This window comes from Notamacropus eugenii, chromosome 6 (assembly GCF_028372415.1).
Source record: "Notamacropus eugenii isolate mMacEug1 chromosome 6, mMacEug1.pri_v2, whole genome shotgun sequence".
NCBI lineage: Eukaryota > Metazoa > Chordata > Mammalia > Diprotodontia > Macropodidae > Notamacropus > Notamacropus eugenii.
In genome coordinates, this window is record NC_092877.1 from 279,933,625 (window position 1) to 279,948,845 (window position 15,221).

Here is a 15,221-nt window from a genome sequence, read left to right on the forward strand (position 1 = left end):
GTTTAAAAATTGCAGAGACCATTTTGCAATGACTTGCATTAAGTATGTAATATCTATGTTTCTGGAATATTCAAATGACTATCTATGTTAAAAGTACAGTCTCTTCCTCCTAGAAAGGAAGGTTAAGGAGGTGACATGACTTACATTTGACTTTATTTTGAGTGAGGGAGGGCTGTGCAGGTCACCAGCCATACTCCTCCTCCAGGTCATACAATGGATAGAGTACCAGCGCAGGAGTCAGAAGGACCTGAGTTCAAATCTCACCTCAGACACTTGATGCTCACTAGATGTGTGACCTTGGGCAAGTCACTTAACCCCAATTGCCTCATCCTGGGTCATCTCCAGTCATCCTGATGAATATCTGGTCACTGGATTCAGGTGGTTCTGGAGGAGAAGTGAGGCTGGTGACCTTGCACAGTCCCCCCTCACTCAAAACAAAGTCAAGTGTAAGTCATGTCATTATTTCTCTCATGGCTTGGTCTTCTTTGGCAACGAAGGACAAACACACACACAAGGTAAAGGAGGTCAAGGAATATATTTCCATGCTCAGGGTTTTCAAATTTATATTCTTTTTAATTAAAGAGTTCTTGATTACAAAAGGAAGGTAGTGAATGAATGCAAACTAGCAAAAGGGAGGTCTGTGCCATGATATTGGAAACTGGAAGACTGGCATATAGAGAAGCAAGAAAAGCAGAAGGAACATGTACACTTGTTGATTTTTTTAAAAAGTAACTGATGTTCTTTCTGAAGATGAAGATGAGTGTTCTTAGGAGGAAGCAACTATCTTTGAAGAAATGTCCAGAATTTCCATAACTTCTGTCAGGAGAAGAGCTTATAGCAACAATCAAAGTAGAGAGGGAAGACTTTTGATAGTTGCTGACTTCTTTTTGAGGTGCACCAAGTAAAACAAAAAATGTCAGCCTGATACCAAGAGAGAGACATAATATCTTCCTGGGAAATATATCAAAGATGTGGGAAAGAACCTTCAAGCCTTGTCAAAACAGAGGATTACCCATTTATAATGATTCAAATAGAAACACACAATACCAACAGAAAGTAGAATGTGATTTACCTTCATTAAAACGGATACAGATTGAGGCAAAGGTGAGATAAAAAAAATAAAAGAGTGAATGAATATATAAACAAATAAATGACTACTGAATAAATAAAGAAATGGTGCAGGGACATAAAAATACTGATTGAATTTATATTAAACAGTCAAATATTTGAACTTTTGCAACTTAGAATTTAAAAAAATAATTCAAAGACTTCTAGGCAGAACAAAAAATCTGTACTTTTCTAGGGGTTTTATACAAATATGATTAAAAATATTATAAAAGAATCATTTTAACATGGGCTACTGGCCCATTTTACTAATATCTCTGATTTAATCAGCTCTAAAACGTGAGGATGTGAGGCTGATCTTAAATCAAGCTAAATCTCAAATTGAAGCATCACCACCTAAGCACCTGAGAATTATCAGTGAACTTTTGGGATCCTAATCCTAAGATCAACTGATGTGACACCTGATAAAACGAGATGCATAAATGGGACACTGACATGTATTTTGGAAGGAAGAACCACAATTTCTTTTTATTTTTAAATGTATTTATTTTCTTTTTAACTTCCGGAATAGAATAAGTACTTCTATAACAATAAAAAAATGGTTGTACAAAAAACTGCAAATCTATAACTTTCTATTCCTTTTAAATATATAATAAAGTTATTGTGTAATTTCCCCTTTTTTTCCTCCTTCCCCACCTCAGAGATAGCTACCAATAGATACAAATATGCATGTATGTATGTATGTATGTATATGTGTGTGTTTGTATGTATGTAAAATCATTCTATATATACTGCTATTTATTCTTTCTCTGGATGTAGAAAATGTCTTCCTTTATATGTCCTTTGTAATCAGTTTAATATTTATAATAATCAAAATGATTTATTGGCTCAAAGTTTTTCTTAAGACAATACTGGTGTTACTGTATACTATTTACATGTAAAATATTTTTAAAGTGCTATTAATATCCAGTAATTGAGACTTTCAGGGGTAACATGTTTACAAAGAAAGAACATATACTTTCCACCAAACATCAGAAACTAGAAGGAAACATTTCATAATGGCTTTCATTCTGGCCTGTAAATAACATATTGGAGGAGACAATTTATTTTCCTATTGCTACTTTTAGATATTTTTTTCATATTGCTAACTAATTTAGTTCTATCTACATTTACAGGAATTTTATGCTGCTTGGTGTTTTCTTTGATGTACTCATTTCTCTAATGTTAGTTCCCAAATTATGGCTTTGTGACAGGTCCAAGTTCCTCTCCCTTTTGCCACTTTTGAAAGCGGTGTTTAGTCCTGCCTCTTCTTTCCTTTGATCCCTGGCTTTCTGCATTTTACTTTACTTCCCAGGATCTTTGAGAATCAAAGGATACATATTCAAATCCTTCTCTGATATCACAGAAGAGAGTTTTATGGACCTCAGAAAACCTGAGCTTGTACTGTATAAATCTTTAATGCTGCAGCACCTTGCTGATACAATAAGGGTCTTCTCCTACCTGGGGACTTTCTGTTAACTCTAGGGATTTCACAGGAAAACTCTCCATTTTACCTATCTTTACACAAACCCAGGCTTCACACAATAAATCTCTTTTCAAGATTGGCTAGTATACTGCACTCACACTGCCTTTGCTGGTAGATGGACTTGAGAAAAAAGGTATTTATTTTTTGTCATCTCTGGGTTTGTGGCTGATATTTTATGCAATTTTGGCTAAGAGTCAATGTTCCTTTGATTTCATGATTAACCACTGAATCTGTTATGAATTGTAGAATTTTACAATTTCAGTCTGTGGAAATTGGATAGTCTACTTTTGATTCAAGAAGCCATCTTGACTGAAAATTCAACACTAAGATAAGGGACCTATATGAGTAAAGGATGGTGGTTCTCTCAAAAGTTAGACAGAAGTTCAAAAATATGTGGCTTTTGAGGAAAATATAATAGTTTTGTTTAAACATAATGATTTTATGTTGTCTATGAAAAATCAAATATTTGTAATGAGATTAAGAAAGATGAAGATAGAGAAAGACAATGTGATTGGCAATTAAAACATTGAAATCATTGGAGACAACTTTTTCAGTTTAGTGTCAAGGTTGAAAGTTAGACAACAAAGGATTAAGAACTGAATTTGAGAAGTTGAGACTATTAATGTAGTTATCTATTTGCTAGGACATTAAATGGAAAAGGAAAAAGAGGCTAATGGAATGGTAGTCTAGTATGTGTGTTCATCCTTCATTGCTGAAGAAGACCATGCCATCAGAGAAATAATGACATGACTTGCCCTTGACTTTGTTTTTGAGTGAGGGAGAGCTGTGCTGGTCACCAGTCTCATTTCTCCTCCAGAGCCATCTGAATGCAGTGACCAGATATTCATCAGGATGACTGGAGATGACCCAGGATGAGGCTATTGGGGTGAAATTACTTGCTCAAGGTCACACAGCTAGTGTGTGTCAAGTATATGAGGTAAGATTTGAACTCAGGTCCTCCTGACTCCTGCCCTGGTGCTCTATCTATTGCACCACCTAGCTGCCCTGGTAAAGCTGCTTTTAAAGGTAGAGGAATTATGATCCTTGGTTATAATTTTTATTTAAGTTGAAATTTCTATGTAAAATGGATAAAGGGCTATTTCTTTTGTTTTGAAGACTATTACTTAAAAAATAAAACATCCTATCTTGAAAATGTATCTAGTACAATTCATTTACAGATATTCCAAAATAGCTGATATTGTTATTCTATACAAATAATAAAAATATTGATATATTTATTCAAAGCAAGACCAAAACTATAAAGGTTTAAGATCACAAAAAATCTCATCTAGCTAAGCAACCTCTCTAAATAAATATCTCTGTTATTCTCTTAACTTGAAAATGTCAGGTTTTCTAGGATTTCTACGCTTAGAGAAAATTAGTGAATTGTCAAGAGTTCTTTCCACCTGATTTTTGGGGCATCGAGGGAACATTTTGGCTAGGACCTTTGTGGAATTCAATATCTTAGGGATCCTGTTGTTTTAAGTATGATCAAGGCTTTTGGGGGTATTTTTGTTTGTTTGCTTTGCTTTTTAATTAAGTTTCTGGCCTGTCGCAGTTGTTTGTCCTACCTGTTTATTTTTCAATAGCATCCATTCTGAACAATTTCAAATGGAATAACGGATCTTCATTTGTTCCTGTTACCAAGAAATCTAAGAAATCTGAATATTTGTATGATCTTTAGACTTTTCATTTTGGGGTAGAATAAATATTGTACAGCCTTTTAAATGTGCTGGACAGAGTAGGTGCTTAATTAATGAATGATTATTAATTAGCTCATTGATTACCTGTGGAATAAATCAACAGTGCCTCTATATCAGAATGGATATCATAAATGTCTGGCTAAACCTGACTAATAGAGGAAATGTCTTGGGGAAGCATAAACAAATCCTTCCCTAATTTTTTATGAAGTTCCCCAATAATTTATATGAGTTTTTCGGACATCCACTTATAAGCTGAGTTAGATTTGTGTTATTAAGGTGTTTATACAAAGAGTCATTGAAATACATATTCTTCAGAACAAATGCTAAAAAGAGGCATAAAACATAGATAAACTTATGAACCTAAGAAAAAGTATTTCAATAGGGTGGGAATTAAAAATCAATGAACTGTAATTTCAAGGGAACTTGGAGGGAGGTTATAATATGAAGCATAGATAAAGAAATACAGAATAACGTAGAGAAAGACCATTAAAAACTGAAAGTATCAAAAAAGGCTCTTGAAGACACATTCCCTGAATGAGGAGAATTCTCAAAGGCAGAGGAGAGGAGAGGGTTCATTTTAGGTATGGAAAATAGATTTTGGAAATTCAGGTAGGTGAAAGATGTGATGTTGAGTTCATGGAGTGCATGAAGTGAAAACTATGAAATAGGGAGAAAAAGTAGGTTGTGCAATATCTTAAAACCTAGAAGTATGTATTTTATTCCAGAATGAATGGGAGAGTACTAAAGGAATTCTGACCAGGGAACTGACATGGTCAGGCACATACCTTAGGAAAGTGTTTTGGGAATAGCTGAAACAAGGATAGATTACAGAGGGAAGTGACAAAAATCATAAAAAATATGAAAATGGTCCAGAGAAAAGTCGCTGAGATCATGTGCAACTGTGATGGCACCTAAATAAGCAGAGGCTATGAATATAGAATAAAATATATTTGATGCATCATTCTATATGATTAGTATTAATCATAGAATAGAGAGAAGGATCATTGCTCTGAAACTTTGAGCTTTGGTGACTAGGAAGATAGCAGCGTTTAAAATGGAATGTGAAAGTTTTGAAGAGAACATGATTTAAGCAAAGGCATTATTTTTCCTTTGTACATAATGAGTTTCAGATGCCTCTAAACTATCTAGATGGAGACGTACAGCCTACGACAAAAGATCAAGCTGTTCTTTGTACTACATAAAAAGTCTAATTCGTTTAATGCAATCCTTCCCTATAATACATCTAAACTGGCTACCACTGCAAAGGGTGAACACAAGTAATAATTTGAATCAGGTATCCAGTCATAACTATTAATGACATATAAATACTCAAAAATTCAAAGTCAAATAGTTTGTGGACCTTTCTTTCTAATATTATAATTCCTTAACTTTTGTGTTCAGTTAATAAGCTCAATTTCTATGTCACTTCATAGAAATAAATGCAGCAGTGAAGAAAGTATCTATACAATTTTGTATTGGAAGCAGGATTATGCTGGAGTCAACTTCTAATGGTTCCAAAGAGCTGATTGTAAAATTTTCGATGTGAGAATTTTCACCTCAGAAATTGGCAGCCTTTACAAATAAGGACTTGATTTATTGTTTTGTGGATTGTCTAGATTTAATATAGTAATGAAGAAAATATTCATGGCACAAATTAAATTTAAAAGTGTATCATAAGTACATTTTTTTTCTTCAGAGAGCTGATTCTTAAACATTAACAATACAACCCTGGTTGAAAAAAAAAATTGGACTAATTTTTAGTCCAATCCCTAGTTGAAACATTAATATACTCTCTATTCTCTCTGATATGTGATCATTCAACTCCTACTCAAAGATCTCTAGTGATGAGAAAATCATGACCTCCAAAGGAAATCCATTCCATTTTGAAGGAAACTATAATTATTTTTAGAAACATTGCATTAATATTGAGTCAAAGTCTGCCCTCTTGAAATTTCTCACTGTTGATCCTTGATCTGCCTATTAGGACAAATAAACAAAACAATTGATTTCTCTCTCGTATTATAACTGGGGTAAAGGGAAGAAACATTTATTTAAGGCCTACTGTATACCAGGTACTGGCCTAAGCACTTCACAAATACTCTCATTTTATGTAGTTTTGGTTTGGAGGTTCATGTAGCTTTTTAGGTTAAAGCAGAAGTGATCAAACCTACATATTTCCCCTACCACTTAGGTTCAAATGCTCTCAAAATGGATAATTTTGTAGTAAGCCAATAACAACACCAGAAAATTAAAGACATTCCATATTGAATGCTGATTTACCTATCTGATATTTATGGAAGATATTTTTTTTTTCCAAGTCAGTCAAAACCCTAAAGAATGGATATGGAGAATGCTTTAATTCTTCTAGTCTTAATGTCAGCTTTTGGGACATGCAAAACTTGCTATCTCAGTTTAGCTCTGGGAGGCAGCACCGAAGATTTCCCTGCAACATCTCTTTTTTTTGTACAGGAAAGGTCTCGTTTTTGATGTGTGTGATTAAAAAAATACATGATGAGAGACAAGGTATAAATTCTATACTCCATAGTTTAGGAACCTTGAACATTAAATTTATTGAAGGGTTAAATGATTGAGCATAAGTTGTTGGGGAGGTGGGGGACAACCCAGGCGAGATCCTGACCCATCCTGTGACCAACTTAGCTAGCTTATTTATTCTATACTCATGTTTACGGTCTGTGAAACTTCTCCAGATCTCAAGAGTTCACTTCTATATACAGATAATCATTATAGCTATATCGATAAGGAACTTTATGGCTCAGAAATTTAAGTCTAGCAAGTGACAAAATTAAGATGCTTTTAAATTTATGGTCTGAAATTCTGATTTAATCCTTAATTCCTTAATTATCCTTATATCCTTAATAATCCTTAATTAATCATGCTCTCCATATGGGTGTACTAATCAGATAGGGCAGCTACGTGGTACAGTGGATAGAGCACCAATGCAGGAGTCAGGAGGACAGGAGTTCAAATCTCACCTCAGACCCTTGACACTCACTAGATGTGTGACCTTGGGCAAGTAACAACCCCAATTACCTCATCCTGGGTCATCTTCAGTCATCCTGATGAATATCTGGTCACCGGATTCAGGTGGTTCTGGAGGAGAAGTGAGGCTGGTGATCTGCACAGCCCTCTCTCACTCAAAAACAAAGTTAAGTGCAAGTCATGTCGTTATTTCTCTGATGGCATGATCTTCTTCAGCAGTGAAGGACGAACACACTGATCAGATAACATTCACTCAGAGCTTTTCGTTCAATAATTCATATACTGGGATAGGTTTCATCTCTTAGCTGAATAAATAGGTAAGTACCAGGGGCTTGAATAATCTACTGTAAAAAACATAACACTTTTAAAAATATTTGAAGGAAAGCAATTATGTTCTGTCTTTAGGATGTTTTCCAGGCAAAGTGCTCTCAGTTCCCTCAGTTGGCCCTTGTAGGGCATAATTTTAAAATTTCCTTACCATGTACTATCCTCTTATTTGCCAGTGTCCTTACTCAAACATGGTACCTTAGCTGGATGTACAAATTATATGTCAGGGAAAATTATAGTGGTGCTCTTGCTTCTCATTCATATTGGTCTCCTTGAATTCAATCTCATTCTTCTTAAATTCATCTTCTACACAAGAGCTGAATTTCTATTCCTAAATTCTATAGGAATTTCTATTCCTAAAGTCTATCCACATCACTCCTCTAATCAAAAAGCTTCAGTGTCTTACTATCCTCTAGGATAAAAATTAAATCTCTAACCACTAAAGCATTGCATAACTTGAATCCAACTTATTTTTCCAGGATGAATACATTCCTCACACATCTTGTGCTACAGCCAAATTGGCCTACTTGCTATTCATGGTACATTATATACCAGCTCCTACTTGGTGTGTCTTTGCATAGGGTGTCCTTCATGCCCATAACATTCTTTCATCTCACCTCCACCTCTTAGAATCCCTTGATAGCTTTAAAGCAGAGTTAAAAGCAACTACAAACCAGACATTGGGGAATGGCTGAATAAATTATCATACATGACCCTGATGGATTACTACTGAGGCTCTAAGAAAAGATATAAGAGATAGATTCACAAACATCTGAGTTCATGTGAACTGGTGAAGAATGAAATGAACAGAACTACAAAAAAACACCTACAACATTAAAAGAATGAAAATCTTTGACAAAAGCAATAACCAGAACAATTTCAGAGAATTATTGAGGATCTATGCTACCCAATTCCTGACATAGAGGTGACAGATAAAATATGCAGCATGATACCGAAATGTTGATGTTTGTCAATTTGAATGGAATCAAATCAATGAAAGAGTAGATATACTTCAATTGCACTTGGAAAATTTTGGAGCTTATTTTGAGACTCCAAACTTCTTCTACTTAAGAAAATGTCCACCTTTTTCGTTTTGACATTTGATTAATGATGATATATTACTATGAGTTATCAAACAGCATAAAATCCCAAAGCATCATGCCCACGTAGGAATACATTTTTATTGGCTATTCATATATGCTACAAAGACTTTCTTTTTTTAACCTGCACTGATAGGAAAAATGAGAGAGACAGAGACAGAGAAAGAGATAGAGACAAGGAGACTTTTTTTTATTTGTTAAAAGAAAAGCTAAAAAAAATTAACAACATGCAGCATTTGTGCTGCCTCCTTAGCCACATCTTTCCATTCTCTCCTCCCCAATTTTTAGTGCTCTGGACTCTAAAAATGTTTTTCTACAAGTTTGTTGATACATTCCATTTTTTCTAATTAGTCTGCATGTTGCAGTATCCAGTAGAATATAAGCTTCTAGAGGGCAAGACTGATTTTGTATTTTACTTATATACCCAGAAGTGGCACAGTGTCTGGAACATAGTCTGGTATCTGGTAAATATTTGTTGAATTGAATTGAGCTATAACATTTTATATTACTGTTGAGACCTTCATTGGGATTAGAAACTAACATAAAACTAACAGAGACATTTCAGTTATTACAATTACAAAATATATTCCCTTTAACTAAAGATTTGGGAAAATATTTGATTTGTCACAAAGTATACTACGTATTTCATTCTGACACATAGGTTATTTAAGATGTCTTTAAGTTTTACAAGAAAATACTTAAAGGGTGGAGGCAAGACAGCAGAGTGAAATCAGGGACTCAACTGAGTTCTCTCACAAATTCCTTCAGATACTTCTAAAAAGTAAATCTGCATAAATCTGAGTGTCAGAATCCACCAGGGGACATAATGTGACAGATTTCCAGCCCAGGAGATTTCAGAAGGTAGGCAGGAAAGATCTGTTGCACTGAGCTGAGAAAGCACAGAGAGTCTGGATCTCCACCTGACAGTAGCAGAGCAAGAGTGAGCCACAACAGTGGCAATTCACAAACTTCTCAGCAAAGGATGGGAGTGTGTTGGAGCTGGTTGAGAGAGAAGTCCAGGGCCTGTGGCAGCAGCAACAGTTACTCCTAGGGCTACAAACCCACAGACTAAATGTTTGAAAGTCACCTACTTGAACTTCAGGGAGCCAAAATGGTGAAGTAAACCATAAGTGCTCTTATCCCTCCTTACTGACCTTCAAAAATCCAGAGAATATTGTCTCAAAAAAAGTCCTGGAATAGTGGAGCCAACACAAGGAGTGCAGTAGTATTTTAGCTCAGGAAGCTAGGGAGATTGCTGAGAATGATCCCTCTTGCTATGACTGAAGGGGACCAAGACAGGACTGGAAGCATCCCAGCAAGTCCCACCTCAACAGACAAGCAAGAGATCCTGATCCCCAGGGGTTGGAGCCAGCAATCACCAGCACCAGGACCTCAGGTGTGCCTTAGTACAGCCAGCAGAATTGGCAGACACCAGTGCAGATGGGTGTCCACCAGTGCCTGAGTCTACCAGTACTGCAGCACAACCCTAGGGAAGGAGGAGACCTCAAGCTGCCAGGCCACCCCTTCCCCACCTTCACACTGCAACCTTCAGTGTAACCCTGGGGAAATTCAGAAAGACTTCATCTGGTCTTGACCTTCACAAATACTAGGCAGCTCCAACTCAGCACCAGGTGAGTTCCAACATTGTATAACTTCCAGCTGACAGAACCAAACACTACAGCACCCAATAAGCTTGGGAAAGAGTTTCCTGTGCCCCAGAAGCTGAGATCCACCCTAAAACGAAGGAAAAAGAAAATCAAAATGAACAAGAAGCGAACTAAAAAAGAAAATACCACAGAATTTTATTATGGGAATGGGGAAGATCAAAATATGAATTCAGAAGAGGACAGCATTGACAATATACCCACATCTGAAACCTCAAAAGGGAATATGAATTGTCTTAAGTCCAAAAAGCCTTATTGGAAGAGATCAAGATGGATTTTAAAAGCCAAATTAGAGAGGTAGAAGAAAAATTGACCAATTATTTTAAAAATCCAATGGACAAAAAGGGAAAACAAAACAATCTTCTGAAGAGAACAAATATCTTAAAAGTAAAATTGGCCAACTGGAAAGGGAGGTACAAAAGATAACTGAAGAAAACAATTCATTAAAAATTAGAATTGGGCAAGTAGAAACTAATGACTCTATGAGGCATCAAGAATCAGTCAAACAAAAACTAAAGAATGAAAAAAATAAAAGAAAACATGAAATATCTTATTAGAAAAACAACTGACTGGAAAATGGATCCAGAAGAGATAATCTAAAAATTATTGGACTACCTGAAAACCATGATGAATAAAAGAGCCTGGACATTATCTTCCAAGAAATCATCTAGGAAAACTGCCCTGGGGCCCCAGAACCAGGGAGCAAAATAAGCATATAAAGACTCCACTAATCATCTCCTGAAAGAGATGCTAAATTGAAGACTCCAAGGAGTATTGCAGTCGCATTCCAGAATTATCAGGTCAAGGAGAAAATACTGTAAGTAGCCAGAAAAAAAAAAACAATTCAAATATAATGAAATTACAGTCAGGATCACAGAGTGCCCTTCAACTTCTACATTAAAAGATCAGAGGGATTGGAATATGACATTCTGACATACAAAGAAGGTGGGACTACAACCAAGGATCAACTACCAAGCAAAACTGAGCATAATCCTTCAGGTAAGGATATGGTCATTCAATGAAATAAGAGATATCCAGACCTTCCTGATGAAAAGCCCAGAGTTCAGTGGAATATTTGATCTTCAAATACAAGACTCAAGAGATGCATAAAAAGGTTAACAGGAAAAAAATAACTTTGTTATTCAATATGTGCAAATTATTTACATCTCTATATGGGAGACTGTCATTTGTTAATCTTGAGAATGGCATATTTATTTTGACATTGAACAGGGATATACATATACAGAGGGTGTAGGTATAAATTAACTGATGTGATGATAAAAAAACTAATTAAAGGATATAAAGTGGTTGTAATGGGAGAAGAGGAAAGGAGGAAGCAGAAAAGGGTAAATTACATCACATGAAGAAGCACAAAAACATTATAGTAGAGAGAAAGAAGGATGGGAGAGGAGCATTGTTTGAGCTTTACTCTCTTCTGATTTGGTTCAAGGAGGGAATAATATACTATCTTATGTATAGAAATTTAACTTGCCCTATAGGCAGTAAGAGGGGAAAGGGGAATGGAAAGGGAGGGGGGCTGATAGAAAGGAGGAAAGATTGAGGGAGTTGATTGTCAAAAGTAAAACTCTTTTGAGGAGGGGAAGGGAGAAGAGAGAAATAAAACTATAAATGGGGGGAGATGATAGGAGGGAGAGAAAGACACACAAAGTAATCATAACTGTGACTGTGAATTGGCTGAACTCTCCAATGAAACAGAGGAGGATAGCAGAATGTATTAAAAACCATAAGCCTACAATACGTTGTTTCAAAGAAATACATTTGAAACAGGGGGACACACACAGGGTAAAGGTAAAAGCCTGGAGTAGAATATATTATGCTTCAGTTGAAGCAAAAAAGAAAAGTGAACATAGCAATCTGAATCTTAGTCAAAGCAAAAGCAAAAATAAATCTTATCAAAAGAGGTAAAGAAAAAAATTGTATCTTCATAAACAATGAAGTAATATCATTACTAAATATATATGCACCAAGTGTTACAGCATCCACATTTTTAAAGGTGAAGTTAAGGAAATTATGGGAAGAAATAGAAAAACTATATTATTGGAGGAGCTCGACCTCTCTATCTCTGAAGCTGATAAATCTAACTTCAAAATAAACAAGAAAGAAGTTAAGAAGATGAGTTAAAAAGGTAGATATGATAGACCTCTAGTTTATCTCAGCAGGACATGGCACATACATAAAAGTTGACCATGTACTAGGGCATAAAAACCTCACAATCCAGTGCAGAAAGAAAGTCAATGCATCCTTTTCAGATCATAATGCAATTAAAATTATATGTAATGAAGGGTCATGGAAGATAGTTTTATATCACTGAATGTTAGATGATTAAAATACAGAAAGATGAGATCAATAAACTGGGCATATAACTGAAGTTATTGTTTCTATGATATGTTGTTTGACCAACTCATTCTGTAGGATTAGATTATTTTGTTTTATATTAATTTTTAGTCTACCTTTCCATAACCCTTTATTACATATAATTTATATTGCATAATAATCTAGCTAGAAAAAGAACAAATCGAAAATTTCCAATTGAATATCAAATTAGAAATACAGAAAACCAAATGAGAGATTAATAAAATTGAAATTAAGAAAACTATTGAACTAATAAATAAAACTAAATACTGGTTTCATGAAAAAAACAACAAAATTGATAAACCTTTGGCTAATTTGATTTAATAAAAGAAAGAAAAAAACAAATTACCAGTATCAAATATGAAAAGAGTGAATTCACCTCCAATAAAGAAGAAATTGAAAGAATAATTTGAAATTATTTTCCCAAATTATATGCCCATAAATTTGACAATCAGTAAAATGGATGAATATATACAAAAATATAAATTGCTCAGATGCTTCCCCAGAAGCAGAAGAAAAATAATTAAATAACTTCATCTCAGAAAAACTAAATTGAAAAAATCTCCAGGGTCAGATGGCTTTACAAGAGAATTCTATCAGATATTGAAAGAATAGTCAATTCCAATACTACGTAGACTATTTGGGAAAATGGGTGAGGTGATACTAAATTCTTTTTATGATACAGATATGGTGCTGTTACCTAAACTGCGAAGAGTAAAACAGAGGAAGCAGATTATAGACCAATTGCCCTAATGAATATAGATGCAAAAATTTTAAATTATATTTTAGGAAAACTAAGAAGCAACATATCTGGAGAATGATACATTATGATCAGGTAAGATTTATACTGAGAATTCAGTTCTGATTAAATACTAGGAAAACTATCAGCATAATTGATCATATAAACAAGAAAACTAAGAAAAACCATATGAACATCTCTACAGATTCAGAAAACGCTTTCAACAAAATACAACACCCATTCCTATTGAATAAATGGAAGCTTCCTTAAAATCATCAGCAAGCATTATATGTAATGGAGATAAGTTAGGTGCATTTCCAGTAAGACCGGGCGTGAAACAAAGACATCCGTTATAACCCCTATATGGTGATATGGTGCAAGAAATATTAGCTTTACCAAGAAGAGAAGGAAAAGAAATAGAACAATTAGAATAGGCAAAGAAGAAACTAAGTTATCTCTTTTTGCAGCTGATATGATGATATACTTAGAGAATCCTAGAGAATCAAGTACAGAACTATTTGAAATAATAAACAACTTTAGCAAAGGTGCAGGATATAAAATAAACCCACAAAAATCATCAGCATTTTTATACATTATTTACAAAGCCTAAAAGCAAGAGATAGAAAAATTCCATTCAAAGTTACTGTAGACATTATAGAATATTTAGTAGTCTACCTGCCAAACAAACTCAGGGACTACATGAACAAAATTACAAAATACTTTCCATACAAATAAATTAGTCCTTTCTAAACTTTGCGAAGAAGGTTCTAACAAACTCCTCTTTAATGTTGATCAACATGTTGGAATGGGAGTAGCAGGTTTGCTAGCAGATGCTCGTTCTTTAGAGGACATAGCTAGAGAAGAAGCCTCCAACTTCAGATCTAATTATGGCTATAATATTCCACTAAAGCACCTTGCAGACAGAGTAGCCTTGTATGTACATGCTTACACACTCTACAATGCTGTCAGATCTTTTGGTTGCAATTTCATGTTGGGGTCTTATGGTGCAAATGATGGAGCACAACTCTATATGATTGACCCATCAGGTGTTTCTTATGGTTATTGGGAATGTGCCATTGGTAAAGTCAGGCAAGCAGCAAAAACAGAGATAAACTCCAGATGAAAGAAATGACTTGTCGGGATGTTGTTAAAGAAGTTGTAAAAATAATCTATGCAGTACATGATGAAGTTAAGGACAAAGCTTTTGAACTGGAGCTCAGTTGGGTTGGAAAAGTAACCACAGGAAGGCATGAAATTGTTCCGAAAGATATAAGAAAAGAAGCAGAGAAAAATGCCAAGGAATCTTTGAAAGAAGATGATGAATCAGATGATGATAACATGTAACAATGAGTACTGTAAGACTTTTTTTAAAGAAATGTTTTACATGTAAACTATGTAGAAGTAGTGTACTGTGGATTACTGCGACAAATGACCAATTTATTAAATATTTATCTCGCATCCACAAAAAAAAAAAATTCATCTGGAAGAACAAAAATCCAGAATATCAAGGGAATGAATGAAAAGAAATGCTAAAGAAGATGGCCTAGCCAGACCAGATCTTATATTGTATTATAAAGCAGCTATCATTAAAACCACTTGGTGCTGGCTAAGAGGGGCAGATCAGAGGAATAGGTTAGGTACACAAGATACAGTAGTCAAGGATTAAAGCAGTTTACTGTTTGATAAATTCAAGGACCTCAGTTTCTGGTATAAAAACTCACTATT

General features: G+C 34.8%; 1 pseudogene; it reads left to right on the forward strand.

Annotated features, from left to right (window-relative positions):
* The first annotated feature begins 14,237 nt into the window (after window positions 1-14,237).
* Window positions 14,238-14,840, forward strand: LOC140511401 (proteasome subunit alpha type-3 pseudogene; annotated as a pseudogene).
* Window positions 14,841-15,221: the final 381 nt, after the last annotated feature.